This window comes from Macrobrachium rosenbergii, chromosome 14 (genome assembly GCF_040412425.1).
Source record: "Macrobrachium rosenbergii isolate ZJJX-2024 chromosome 14, ASM4041242v1, whole genome shotgun sequence".
NCBI classification, from domain to species: Eukaryota; Metazoa; Arthropoda; class Malacostraca; order Decapoda; family Palaemonidae; genus Macrobrachium; species Macrobrachium rosenbergii.
Genome location: NC_089754.1, coordinates 25,344,594 through 25,359,073, shown reverse-complemented (window position 1 = coordinate 25,359,073; position 14,480 = coordinate 25,344,594). Strand labels below are relative to the sequence as shown.

The following is a 14,480-nucleotide window of genomic DNA, read 5'->3' as shown; positions in this document are numbered from 1 at the left end:
TCGACGTAATGAGTTATCTTTAATCTTAATATCTTGTGAGCCAAAAGGTGCATGTGTGACATCTTGTCATTAATTTCTTCATCTCTTCAGGACAGCATCTACACAACTTATAAGCCTAAATGTGACAAGCTAGGTAAATGCCAGTCTCCCATGGAATTCCGCATACCAAAGTTGTATAAAGGGATAGAGAGAATGGCCCCCATTAACATTAATGTTGAAAATAGTCATACTTGTTATAGGGACATTATAATCCCACCTCCTTTGACCAGTAGAACTAGCATATGGGTAAGTTTTTAGTATTCTTCAAGTGTTAGTTTATTATGGCCATAAATGTCTATTAACACAAGCTCAGTCGAGTTGAGCTTTGTTTCTTGTAATTTCTAAGTAGGAGTCGTAGGAATCTTTATCACATGAGATTCACTGTATGTAGTTGATTACTTAAAGCTTCTACTGGTTCAAGATGTCCACATATATATTTCCTGCATTTCTTATACAGTACAGTATTAGCATCAGGTAGCTCATTATTCAAGATACATACATTTTTTTTGCTGACGTTTTTCATCAGTTTTATTATCGACTCAGAAGTAGCTAAATATTATTTAGAGTACGTATGGATCAGTCAGTCAGTGTATTTTCCACTTGAATTTCTCTGTTTCACTGTCAGCTATTAAGTAGCTCAAAAGTTCAGGATATACTGTAATTTTCTTCTCAGTTTAATAATAGGTCTGTGGTACCTCAGTATACTTTAGGACACTTTTTTTTATGTAGGATTCATGAATTGAATGCCAAATACTTTAGTACATTTCAGGTTGATCAATATTTTTCATGATACACATACACAGGTTTTAAATGTAAATTTATCAGTTTAATATCAGCTGTCAGGTAGCTCATTATGCTTCAGGATACATAGTTTTGTTTTTACTAGAACTTAGTATCATTTTTATATCATTTAGAAGTATCTCAGTGTATCAGGATAAATAATTCAATTTTATATCCATGTAATACAAGCTGTCTGGCATGCTTCAGGATACAGTATTTTTTTTTTTACTTAAGATTCATAACAGTTTAGTATCACCCATCAAAAATCTCTGTCTGTTTCAGGATACACATCTTTATATACCTGTATACTGAAAGTTGTGGTAGAAAAGTGAGATATGTTCCACAAAAATCCACAACAAAATGAAGTGTAGAAAAGTGAAGCGTGAAAAAACAGAGTAGGACTGTAGACCTTACAAGTTTAATACTGTTGTTTCAGGATGCAGAGTTAGATCTTGAATTTTTTTTAGTATTTAAATCAGCCATCAGGTGTAATTTAGTACACCTGATAGCTGATTTAATTTAGTACATTTCAGGCTACATAGATTGTACCTATAATTCTCAGGTCAGAATGTTTCAGGCTACATAGTAATTAACAAAAATTTGTGATCAGTATATTAAGTAGTCATTTCAACCATTTGACCATTTTATATTGGTAGTCCAGTATGGTTAAGGATAATTTTTTTCATTATACTAAAGTTTGATATCATTTGTGAGGTAATTGGCTATTTTTCAGTATACATATTCACCTAGAAATCTTAAGAGTATCCAGTAATTCATTATTAAATGCATACTTTCCTCTGTACAAACCTCATGCAAGATTAAGCTCATGCAAGATTAATTGTACATTATTCTTATTATTTTTAGTCAATTTCCTGAAGTTCACATTTAATTAAAAGTAGTTCATTGGTGAATAAAAAAAGGGATTTTGACGAAGGGAAAATCTATTTCTGGGGAGGGGCCCGTGTCACCCGGTGAAAAAGTCCATTCAGCACTTATTTCTAGGTAATTCCGTTGCTAGATACCAGAGAGAAGCTAAATGAAATGCTGGAGTTACTACCCCCAGAGCGAGCTCCATTAAATGGAGTCGTGTATAGTAAAGGGTGAACGAAACAATCACGGAACCCTGCCCTACAGAAATTCCCAAAGTCAAAAGTCCCACCGAGAGGTGCCGTTACAAACCCATGCACCACTCGCAGATTGTACACAAAGCATCGCTAGCCGCATTCCATGAAAGCACCACCCCACTAGAATGATGTTTACTATGGGAGGGAGACAACAGAAAACAGGGATGGGTCACCGGGTGACACGGGCCCCTCCCCAGAAATAGATTTTTCCTTTGTCAAAATCCCTTTTCTGGATCGGGGTCCCGTGTCAGCCGGTGAAAAAATAACAGAGAAATAAATATCATTCTTATGCTGTAAGAGACCAGGAAATGTTAGGGGAACATGAAAACCATAAGTCCACCAAACAGGTTTAATTGCTAGCAATAACTACAAGTAATGTACAAATGGAACTGGTGGGAGATTAAAATTTAACATGACAATGTACAAAACATACTTAAACATAACAATTATACAAATAACACGGTCAGGGGACAAGTGCAAGGTATGCCTGACTGGGATGAATGTAAGGGGGTAACTGAGGCAGTGGAGGAGAAAGTGACTAGGAATCAGAAAGGGTTCTAGAGGGAGGGACAACGTTCCCTGCCGCTACTGTTGGGAATTTAAGAGCTAAAGATTTCAAATAGTGACGTTTGAAAACTAAGGGAGACTTCCAACCAGTGTACTTGGAAAGATCCTCGAAATTCATATAATGGAAGTAGTTAATGGAGGTGGCCATAGCTCTAATATCATGAACCCTTGGGACTGAATCAGGATTAGCTTGTTTGATGAAGTACAAGATCTGTTGTCTAATAGCAGGCATAGAGATATTACCCCCTCCCCCCTTCTCTGATAAAGAGAGGCCCAGATGAGATTTGAGAGGACCCATCCAAATAAGCTTTCAATGTATGAACTGGGCATAGGGACAGGTCTTGAGGGAGGGGGAGAATTTTCCAAGGCGACCACCTATTTTGCGGATCTTCATTTTTTGCTAGGAACTTAGGGTGAGGAATCAGCAAAACCTCCCCTGATGGTAGGAAGTCAACATGGTTGGTTTCCCTAGAGAGTGCAGACAGCTCTGAAATTCTAGCACCCGAAGCTAGGCTAACTAAAAACAATGTTTTTCTCAATATGGAAAGGTAGGAACAAGACTGATTGTCGATCTCTAATAAGTCTTTTGATTAATTCTTGTTGAGAGTCCACCTTTTCCGTAAGAGAGTCCACCTTTTCCGTGAGAGATTGTATCGATTCAGAAATTCCAGATAGCTTGTTATCGATTCTCGCGTCGATCTTCTCCAGAAGAAGCTCGACGAAAGAGTCTATATCAAAGGTAGGAGGAGGGGGAACCACTTTCCCCGACTTGGACCGTGCTCTCTTCCTGGAAGGGGAGGCCGTACTCGTTGACGGCACGGGGCTTGCAGCCCGTGACGCCGTCGAGGGAACCCCGGATCGGACTGTCTGAGATTTCAAGGTCTTTTTCCTAACAGATTTAACCTTAGGGACAGTAGACCTAGAACCGTCCACAAGGTAAGGGGATTTAGCGAAACCTTTAAAGGAGGAAACGGTAGAAGAAGGAGAGCTAAACAGGGAAGAACCTGCCTCACTTACCCCCTTACCTGCTTGATGCTCCGGGACAATGTTCACTGATTCAAGATCGAGATTGAGGTCCGCAACGTCTTCGGAAACTCCTTCGCTTAAGGTCAAATCGTCTGGAGAGGGCTGGGTCATCTCCCGGATCCCGGCAATCAAAGGAGCAGCAACATTGTCAGCAACCGATGCTGTGATCCAGGCGCTGGGGAAAAGAACATTACAGATGTCCTTTGAGAGTATGTAGGGGTTCCCTGCCCCTACATTACGCCCGAAGCCACTGACCCAGACTTTAAGGGCCTGGAGCGAAGCATCACGAGACTTGCGGTCAGCCTGCCGGAAGAATAACATTATTGCAGTCTACCGAAGGGGAGAAAATTGGTAAATCATACAAGATACAGTTTGGCTGAAAATAAATCGAAAGGTGCATGACAAACCTACCGAATACTCGATAGATTGCTCGTAGAGAGCATAGCAAACATCACAACCGTCAGGGTGCCAAACTACCAGATCTCCCACGTGGACCGCACACCCGGAGTGGGACCTACAGACTTCGTGGCCGCTGGCCTGATGCAGGGCTGCGGAGCACCCCTGTTCTTGGCAGCGCACCACCTGTAAGAGTGAGATTATGAGTACACCGTGAAAGGCGCCGGAGTAGTGTGCCGGAGCAGTACGTTAGTATAATAAAACCATGAAACCTGCTGGAATGAACCAGAAGGAAACCAGACTAACACATAAAATCTCATTACATAAATCAATTAATATATATAATTAATTTATATATAACAAACACACCGGAACTAGCCGGAGTAACATGCCTTAAAAGTATGTGACGGATACAAAACATAATGGGAAGGTTAAAAACTGTCCGGAGTGGGCGCATTCCCAGCAACGAGAGAATAAAATTCTGAGACTAGCGATAACGGTGAGTATGTGACCGGTAAACACTAGAGCCGCCGGAGCGGGAAGCAAGGAATACGCCCCCAGATAACAGCATAGCGGACAGTTAGTTAGCTAAATAGAAGGGAAACGTCAAAGGCCAGGAAACGAAGACAGTCAGGTGGTAAACACTAACCGGCCTCGAATATACATCCAAACCGGAGTGTCGTCTGCTAAGAAGACACACTGGAGGGAAACAGCCCTGACGCAAGGAAGGGAGGGAATAACAGACCAGGAGGATGAACCGTAAAGAAGCGACCAGAGAGTGGGACCGCACTCCCCGGGCACTCACTGGCCCCCACGTCCACTCGCTGGCTGAGATGGCTAGGGTAAATGCACCAATTCACCGCACGTTTTGCCTTGAAAAAACTTGTACCTTTTACTAGAATGGAGAAAATCAACTGAAACATTTAGTAGAACTTGTTCAACCATTGAGCCACCTCTGTACTAAAAGCAAGCCTGATATACCGACCGCTTTATTTACCATTAATATTTTTTTAAAACTTTGCTGATAGGAAGCACTTTCCTTATCCAATTCCTTATTTTTTTATTTTTTCTAATCGCCAATATCTCAGCTTCTAATGGAGATATTACTTTCATTTTTGTTTCAGGTGGTTGAGGACACCTTAAAGAATCAATCCCACAAGGCTACAAATTCTCAGGGATAACAACTAAATTAAATAATAAGTGTCCGGTTAATTGGTTCACTACAAGGGTATCAAACCAATTACCGGACAATTTTCATGACCACTTCCAAACTCAACCGTAATGCCTTCAGAGATAAAGGGGCCCTATACGCATATGCTCCAATAAATAAAACTGCCCTAGTATTATTAGTTTTGTTACCATGGTGGCCCAACCTTGGCCATCCAGAAACCAATTACCGGACGCGTCCGGTGTATGGTTCTCCGGACACAATCATGTCCGGGTGTATGGTTCTCCGGACACAATCATGTCCGGAATATGGTTCTCCGGACATGATTATGTTCAGTTGTATAATTCTCCGGACACATTTGCCCTGGATAATAATGTTTCTTTATATTACAGGCTCCAATAAAAGGATTTTGACAAAGGAAAAATCTATTTCTGGGGAGGGGCCCGTGTCACCCGGTGAAATAATCCATTCAGCACTTATTTCTAGGTAATTCCGTTGCTAGATACCAGAGAAAAATGATATTTTAATGATAAAATAAAGTTTGTTCATACTTACCTGGCAGATATATAACAGAATTCCAAAAACTTGCGGCACACGCAGTGGGGCCAGGTGGTTAGTACCCATTCCCGCCGCTGGGAGGCGGGTATCAGGAACCATTCCCATTTTCTATTCAGATTTTCTAGTGCCTCTGTCTCCTGAGGGGAGGTGGGTGGGCACTATGATTATATATATCTGCCAGGTAAGTATGAACAAACTTTATTTTATCATTAAAATATCATTTTGTTCACGAGACTTACCTGTCAGATATATATATAGCTGAATCCCACCATTGGAGGTGGGAAGAGACAGAATAGGATTTAGGAAACAAATATATGTAGGCGATTGACGCCTTGGTTCCTTACTTATTAGCATAGCTGACTTCGTGATTACTGTCACCCAAGCCTGCTTCTGCTTTACTAGAGTCTCCAGCAAGGTAGTGACCTATATAGCTGGTGAGTTCTAGATGATCTGTCCACGGAGGCGTGACCACAATGGGACTAGGTCATAAGACCATACTGTGAGGGCAAAAGGAGCAAAGACCAACCACCTGACCGAGAGCGTCAAAAGGTCCTGCCGAAGGGACGCCAGATCGGTGGGAAGCCCCCGTAACCCTCTTGCGGCTTTCGACTTGCCCTCTCCCTGGTCCTGGGAGTCTGACAGAGGTCCAGGCCTAGAAGCGTTATGGGGCCGATCTGACATAAAAACACAAAATCAAGATTAAAATATACTTCCTAACCTCTAAAGGATAGGATAAGTATCGCTCTCTGCCCGCAACACTGTGTCTGCGGAAACGACGACAGGTCCTGTCGAAGGGACGCCAGATCGGTGGGAAGCCCCGTAACCCTCTTACGGCTTTCGACATGCCCTCTCCCTGGTCCTGGGAGTCCGACAGAGGTCCAGGCCTAGAAGCGTTATGGGGCCGATCTGACGTAAAAACATAAAATCAAGATTAAAATATACTTCCTAACCTCTAAAGGATAGGATAAGTATCGCTCTCTGCCCGCAACACTGTGTCTGCGGAAGCGACAACAGGTCCTGCCGAAGGGACGCCAGATCGGTGGGAAGCCCCCGTAACCCTCTTACGGCTTTCGACATGCCCTCTCCCTGGTCCTGGGAGTCCGACAGAGGTCCAGGCCTAGAAGCGTTATGGGGCCGATCTGGAGTGCGGAACGTATGGTCCTAGCGAATAGCAGTCTTCGTATGTCGTCTTCACGTCCCGCAAGTAATGTGAAGCGAACACCGAGTTGCTTTGCCAGAAGGTGGTACCCAGAAGATCTCTAAGGGACATGTTCTTCTGGAAAGCCACCGAGGTTGCAATGGCTCTAACTTCGAGAGCCTTAACTTTCAAAAGACTCAAGTCACTGTCTTGAACGTCGGAAAGTGCGTCTAAAATGGTGCTTCTAAAAAAGAACGCCAATGCATTCTTAGAAAGAGGCAAATCCGGCCTCTAGACAGAGCACCACAGGCTGTCCGAAGGACCTCGACTTTCCTGAGTCTTCTGCAAATAAAATTTGAGAGCCCTGACAGGACATAGGACTCTCTGGTTCTTGTCCGAGAATTTCCGTCATACCCTTAATCTCGAAGGTCCTGGGCCAAGGGGTAGACGGGTTCTCGTTTTAGAAAGAAACATAGGGCTTAGAGAACATACTGCATTATGGCCTCTAAAACCTACATGTTTACTGACAGGCTGAAGTTCACTAACTCTCTTCGCGGTCGCCAGAGCAGTTAGGAAAATAACCTTCCTTGTCACATTCTTGAGAGACGCCGAAGAAAGAGGCTCGAAGGTATTTGACATTAAAAATTTCAGAACGACATCCAGGTTCCAGGGAGGCGTCCTGGAATGAGGTACCTTGACAGTCTCAAAGGATCTCAAGAGATCGTGAAGATCCTTGTTGTCGGCTGATAGTCTGAATGCAGTTAGACTCAGAGTGGGGAAGTTTTGTGGTACCTTTCGAAATGGGGCTGCCTGAGCAGATCTACTCTCAGGGGAAGCGTCCTTGGGAAGTCCACTAGGAAGGCCAAGACCTCTGTGAATCATTCTGCCGCTGGCCAAAAGGGGGCGATCAACGTCATCCTCGTCCCTTCCGACGCTGAGAACATCCTGATTACCTCCCCCAGAATCTTGAGGGGAGGAAAGGTGTAGAGATCCAAACCCTTCCAGTCCCAGAGGAGGGCATCTACTGCTACTGCTCCTGTATCTAGAACGGGAGAGCAGTATAGAGGGAGCCTCTTTGTCCTGGACGTCGTGAAGAGATCCACCAAGGGACGTCCCCATAACCTCCACAGCTCCTGAAATACCTCCTTGTGAAGGGTCCACTCGGTCGGCAGAAGTTGACGCTGTCGACTGAGAAGGTCCGCGCGGATATTCTCCACTCCTGCAACAAACCTTGTAAGGATGATGATCCCCCGCGCATGGGCCCAAAGCAGGATTTCCTTCGCCAGGGCGAACAGGGACCGGGAACGAGATCCTCCCTGTTTCTTGAGGTATGCCAGGGCTGTGGTGTTGTCTGAATTTACTTGTACGACTCGGCCTGACACTTGGCTCTCGAAGGATTGAAGGGCCAGCAGGATCGCCCCTAATTCCTTGAGATTGATGTGCCAGGACACCTGTTCCCCTCTCCAGGTGCCTGACACTTCCTCCCCTCCTAGTGTTGCTCCCCATCCCTCCCTGGACGCGTCGGAAAACAACACAAGGTCGGGGCTCTGAAGGCGTAGAGAAACCCCTTCTGCCAACCTCGAGGGGTCGGGACACCACCTCAGGTGACTCTTGACAACGGGAGAGATCTTCAGGGTCTCCTCTAGATTCTCCTTGTCTATCCAGTTTTCCGCCAGGAAAAACTGGAGCGGCCTGAGATGAAGTCTTCCCAGGGAAAACAAACTCCTCCAGCGAGGAAATGGTCCCCAGCAAACTCATCCATTCCCTCACCGAGCATGTTTCCTTCCCTAGGAAGGATGAGACTTTTTCTAAGCATTGCTGCTGACATTCCTGGGATGGAAAAGCTTGAAAAGCCTCTGAATCCCTAGATAGACGATGGACTGCGTCGGGATCAGATGGGACTTTTCTTCGTTCACTAGAAGTCCTAGGGACTTCGTCAACTCTAAATTCGCATTCAGGTCCTCCAGACACTTTGACTGTGAAGAGGCTCGGATGAGCCAATCGTCCAGGTAAAGCGAGATACGAATACCCGCCAAGTGAAGCCATCTCGCCACATTTCTCATGATAATCGTGAAGATCATGGGAGCTGAGCTTAGCCCGAAGCAAAGAGCTCTGAATTGAAACACTCGTCCCCCTAGTACAAACCTCAGGTAATTCCTTGACTGGGGATGTATGGGAACGAGAAAGTAAGCGTCCTGTAAGTCCAGAGCGACCATCCAATCTCCTGGTCTTAATGCTCCTTTGTTTTAGGCGGGGCTCCACCTCTGGAAAGACCTCTACCTCGGGGAGACGATCTCGAGGAAGAAGCTCCTCCACGAACGGGCTTCTGCTTCCTGGAGGTCTGACCCGACAACGACATCAAAGGGAATGCCGGGCGTCTTGACGAGTGGGCCAAGAGATCTTGAGTGGCCTTCTCCTTCAAGTTGGAGGAGAGATCCTTGATCAAGGACTGGGGGAAGAGATAGCTCGAAAACGGGGCGAACAACAATTCTGCCCTCTGCGACGGAGAAACTGACTCTGCAAAAGTATGACGCCAACAGCATCTGGTGTTCCCAGGCGGTCACCCATCCAAGTACTGACCAGACCCAACGTTGCTTAATTTCGCTGATCGGACGAGAAGCGGTGCATCCAACGTGGTATGGCCGTAGGCAGTAAGGTTACAGTACAAGGCCCTCTTCTTCAAGAGGCCCGTACAAAAGTGGGAAGCCAGTTCCTCCGAGCCCTCCCTGACTGTCTTGTCCATGCAGTTCAACACGCTGGACAGCTCCCCCAGGCTGATCGAGTCGGGACTCCTAATCTTGACATCTAGAGCCCCCAAACACCAGTCCAGGAAATTGAAGACCTCCATGGTTCGAAACAGACCCTTCAAATGGTGATCTGTCTCCGACATAGTCCAGGAAACTTTGGTTCCCCTCTCCTGCAGACAGGGAGGGACCTTCTAGGCGCGTCGACCAAGCTAGCGAAGTCTCCTGGGGGACTTGAAGGAACTCTTGAGCCAACGTCCTCTCCGGTCTCGTACCACATACCTGCCTTGCCGCTCAGCTTGGACGGAGGCAGGGCAAAAGAAGAATTGCCTTGGGTCTTCCTTTCCTATATCCAAGTGTTAACCTTCTTGAAGGCCTTCTTCGTCGCCAGAGACGAAGTCATCTTGACAAACCCCGGCGCTCTCCTCCTCTAGGACGAAGCAAACTGCAAAGGAGGAGAGAGAGGAGCCGAGGGTTTGAACTTGTCGCCAAACAAGTCCTTGAGAAAACCGGCTAACACCTGGTAGTCCGTAGACGAGGAAGGGGGAGGCTGCTCATGGACTGCAGGCTCCGACGCACAAGAGACTTCTCCCTCTTTAATGGGAGAAACAGAGAGTCTCCCAAGGCCTTGGGAGAACGAAGGCCTTGCGGACCAACATGCAGATGGGATCTACGCTTCCCCGCAGTCTTTGATTGCTCTGAAGAGTCACGTCGAGCAACCAAAGAGGCGTCCATCAGAGCGTCCTGTCGAGAGTCCATTCCTGACGAGCAGCTACAGAAGCGTCCTCTGCCCGCAACACTAGGATAGCTGCTTGCGGAGCGTCAAGCTGCAGCAGAGCGTCATGATGGCGATCCAGCGAGCGGTGAGCACGACTGGGAGACGAAGCAGGTGACGGTGAAGACGAAAGAGGCGCAGGAGAGGGGGCTAGGTAGGCTAGTTCGTCTGCTAATGATTTAATTAATCTAACCTCGAAAATTTGAAGAGGCGAATAAAACATGCTTGACAGAAAGGCCCCCCAGTCAATATCTTGTGAAATAGGCTACCTACTTGGGAAGTCTAACTCCCGCTTAGCCTACGAGTACTAGTTATACGAATTTGGCTCGCCTAAGTTAGGCCGGTAGATATAAATCTGTCTCGGCGAGATAAAAACCTATTCTTGTCATTTTAACTAAAACTATGGTAGGTTATCTCCTCACCCTGACTAAAACTAAAGTTTGATACTGACCTGAGTAAATTATGGCATCTTTAACGTTTACCGTGCTACTTTGAACTCGCGGTTGCGTTTGTTTACTTTTTACTAGGAGGCAGCCATTTGCCTACGTGACGTCACTCGTCTAGTTCCGCTGCTCTCGGTAGACTATTTCCAAAACAAACCTTACCTTTCCTTTGATAACTCCATAAGTGTTTGATTTTGTTGTAGCAACATAGTTACGATATCTTTATTGGACATATCCTCTTCAGCGTCCGCCTTACGAGTCCGTTTTCTCGACGTGCACTTTGATTGACCCGGCGTTATTGTTGCTTCTTCTTCATTTTCGCTTGACTCGCTCAATCTATGCACCTCCGCAATAGTTATTATTTTCTTAGCCATCTTCCAGATGCAAAAAGGAGCACTATTAATGCGAGAATGAAATCCTGAACTAAAAATTAGCAGGGTGGGAGGCAAAGTAAGCGATCATTTATGAAACAAACATGCCCCCCTACACCTCATGCATATATTGTGAGGATCTACCGAAGCTTTCGGTAGCCTCACCTTACACTCATTCACACAACATACTCTGAAGCTAGCAAAACTAGATCCAGACATTATCCAAAGAGCAATCAAAAGCAAATTCCACAAAAGCGTATGCCAATCCACAATCCAAAGTCAAAAACCAAAAGTCAAATAGAATACTTAAGTGGAAAATAACGAGTTTACGAAATCCAAAGACGGAGGTACTGAAAACAGATGTTGACAGTACCAGCGACAGAGAAAATCTGAATAGAAAATGGGAATGGTTCCTGATACCCGCCTCCCAGCGGCAGGAATGGGTACTAACCACCTGGCCCCACTGCGTGTGCCGCGAGTTTTTGGAATTCTGTCGGACTTCGGAGAATACAGCTATATATATATCTGACAGGTAAGTCTCGTGAACAAAGCTAAATGTAAAGCTGGGGTTACTACCCCCAGAGCGAGCTCCAAGAAATGGAGTCGTATATGGTAAAGGGTGAGATTGTCACAATCACGGGACCCTGCCCTATAAAGATTCCCAATGTCAAAAGTCCCAACGAGAGAGGTGCCGATACAAGCCCATTCACTACTCGCGGACTGTACACAAAGCAAAACTAGTCACATTCCATGTTAGCACTCACCCCACTAGAATGATGTTTACCATGGGAGGGAGAGAATGAAAAACAGGGGTGGGTCACCGGGTGACACGGGCCCCTCCCCAGAAATAGATTTTTCCTTTGTCAAAATCCTTTTTCTGGATCGGGGTCCCGTGTCAGCCGGTGAAATAATAACAGAGAAATAAATATCATTCCTATGCTATTAAAGACAATGAACTGCTTGTAAGGGAATAACTGAGGCAGTGAATGGGAAAGTGACTAAGAATTAGAAAGGGAACCAAAGAGGGACAACGTTCCTTGCCGCCACCGTAGGGAATTTAAGAGCTGCTAAAGATTTTAAATAGAGACGTTGAAAACTAGGGGAGAATTCCACACTGAACATTAGTAAGGTCCCCGAAATTCATGTAATGAAAATAATGTAAGTGGCCACTACTCTAAGATCATGAGCTTTGGAATTGAACCTGAATAGGCTTGTATTAAGAAAATACAAAACTTGCTGCCTGATAGCAGACACAATGACAGTACCCCCTTTCTAATAAAGAGAGGACCTGACAAAATTGCGAGGTCCTGTCTAAATAAGCCTGTAAGGAAAAAACTGGGCACAGAGACAGACCTTGTGAAAGGGGAGTACTTTCCAAGGTGACCACCGAAAATGAGGACCTTCAACTGTAGATAGAAAGTTAGGGTGAGGAATTCGCAACACTACCCCTGATGTGGGGAAACCAAAATGGTTGGTTCCGCTAGACAGGGCAGACAGTACAGGAATACAGTACTAGCACTAGAAGCTAAGCTGATTAAAATTAGGGTCTTTCCCAACAAGGAAAGGTAAGAACAAGATGATTGTTGGTTACCGAAGCTAACTCCGATACATTACTCAAAGACCAGGAAACCGAATGTGGACGGAGTACTGGTCTCAGACGAACACAGACCTTAGGGTTGAAAGTCTGGTTTCAATAAAACACTTTCCTCGGGGCCAATGCGGCTGCATCATTACTGTAGCTTCAAAAACTATGTGAAGAGTGCTAGTTAGTTAACTGGAGAACCATACTGCAGCAGAGTAGGATCCCTTGACTGATTTTAGGAAGACAGTAATAACAGGACCAATATCAGTTTCCTCCTAAACTGTAAAATTCACAAAGACCACAAAGCCAGGGCACCAGAACTTTGAGGAGGCTGACGCAGGCTGAGTTTATACCAGTCATGGCAGTTTGATAGTTTGTGGCTGAATTGGGTTGCAAACAGACCTACTTCTAGGTCCGGGAATAGATCGCAAAACTACCTGAATGACGCTCCGTCTAAGGACTATTCCGACACCAGGGGGGAGGCCCTGGATAGGGAAACTGTAGCGACCTTTTGGACCCCTACGAGAAGGGTGGCAGACAGAAGCCACTTGTGTCTGTTGGCTATGGAGAAGAATGAACCATAACCTGATTGATTCAATTCAACTTCGAACCCACTTGTTTACGCAGCGCACTATTGCTGCGTTGTTCAGAACCAGCCTAAAATGAATCCTCTTGGGAGGAAGAAGTTTCCCAAGGGCAGGAAGACTGCCACAGCCCCCCAAAGCGTTGATATGGAACTGCCAGAACGCAACCGACTAAGTTCCATGTGCTTCATGGAGCCAAAAATATCCACCCCACCCGCTCAGAGAGGTGACGGTGTGGAATACTGAGGCCGGAGGGGGAAGCTGGAGAGGAACTGACTTCGATAAGCTCTTGACTGTTGCTCAAGGCCGGAGGCCCTTATTCAAATAGGAGGAATCAGGGAGACACGTCCCTGACTCCGCCATACCCCGGTTATAAACTCCAGCTTTGACTTCAGAAGGAGAACCGTCACTGAAGCAAACTGAAGAGAGCCCAAGACCTTTTCTTGGGCATGGCGAGAGGTATGCTTGTATTGATGAAATGCTTGGTTGCCCTTGCTATCTCTTTCCGCTTCCACTGGATTCACAACCACTGAAGGCTACCCTCCGGAATCAGGTGGGATTCCTTCCTGTGTACTTAGAAGTCCAGAGACTCCAGAAAGCCAATTATAATGGCCGGCACCCTCAGGCAATTCCCGACGCTGGGTGCCCAAATGAGCCAGGCAACTAGATATGCGGCTAGCATAACCTTCTAATACCGGAGCTGTTGAACTACGGTATTGTTCAAACTGGCGAAGATTCTGGGGGCTGCATTGAGGAGGGCATGAACCTGAAGGGGTATGCCTGCTCCCCGAGTCTGAATCCCAAGAAGGGAGAGAACCTTCCTGCAACTAAGACGTGAAAGGAAGCGTCGGAAAGGTCTATAGAGGTGGTTACGGCTCCACGGAGCAGTAGGATCCGAACCTACAAGACTGTAAGCAACCGAGACTTGTCGCATTGAATGAGGAAAATAAACGGGACAAGCCCGGAAAAATTTTCCAGCGGAAGGGAACTTCTTTGGCAGACTGAAAAAGCCTGACAGGCCATTCACAAAGTCCTCCAGATCTCTGGCCGGTAACTGACCGAACCTGATAGGGGGAGGGGGACAAACAGTCCAGCTCCACCCCGGGCCTTTGATAACTATACTCTGGGCCCAGGGACTGAAGTTCCAGTGGCCCCGAAAATGGTACAGTCTCCCACCCATGTGAG

General features: G+C 46.0%; 1 protein-coding gene, 1 long non-coding RNA gene and 1 other non-coding gene across 8 annotated transcripts in view; 1 reads left to right on the top strand and 2 right to left on the bottom strand.

Annotated features, from left to right (window-relative positions):
• The window catches only part of LOC136845811 (ionotropic receptor 21a-like), a 132,020-nt gene that overhangs the window by 59,799 nt on the left and 57,741 nt on the right, over nt 1-14,480 (bottom strand). The gene's annotated exons all lie outside the window — the stretch shown is intronic.
• The window catches only part of LOC136845812 (uncharacterized), a 41,453-nt gene that overhangs the window by 21,241 nt on the left and 5,732 nt on the right, over nt 1-14,480 (top strand). For 4 of the 5 annotated variants that reach the window (XR_010855261.1, XR_010855262.1, XR_010855263.1 and 1 more), the window contains exon 4: nt 91-285. This is a non-coding gene — a long non-coding RNA (uncharacterized lncRNA). Of the gene's footprint in view, nt 1-90; nt 286-1,101; nt 1,636-14,480 lie in introns of those variants that run through there. The other variant, XR_010855265.1, reaches the window with a different exon arrangement.
• LOC136846191 (5S ribosomal RNA) lies at nt 9,328-9,446 on the bottom strand. The gene has a single exon (XR_010855345.1). It is a non-coding gene; the product is annotated as a 5S ribosomal RNA (ribosomal RNA).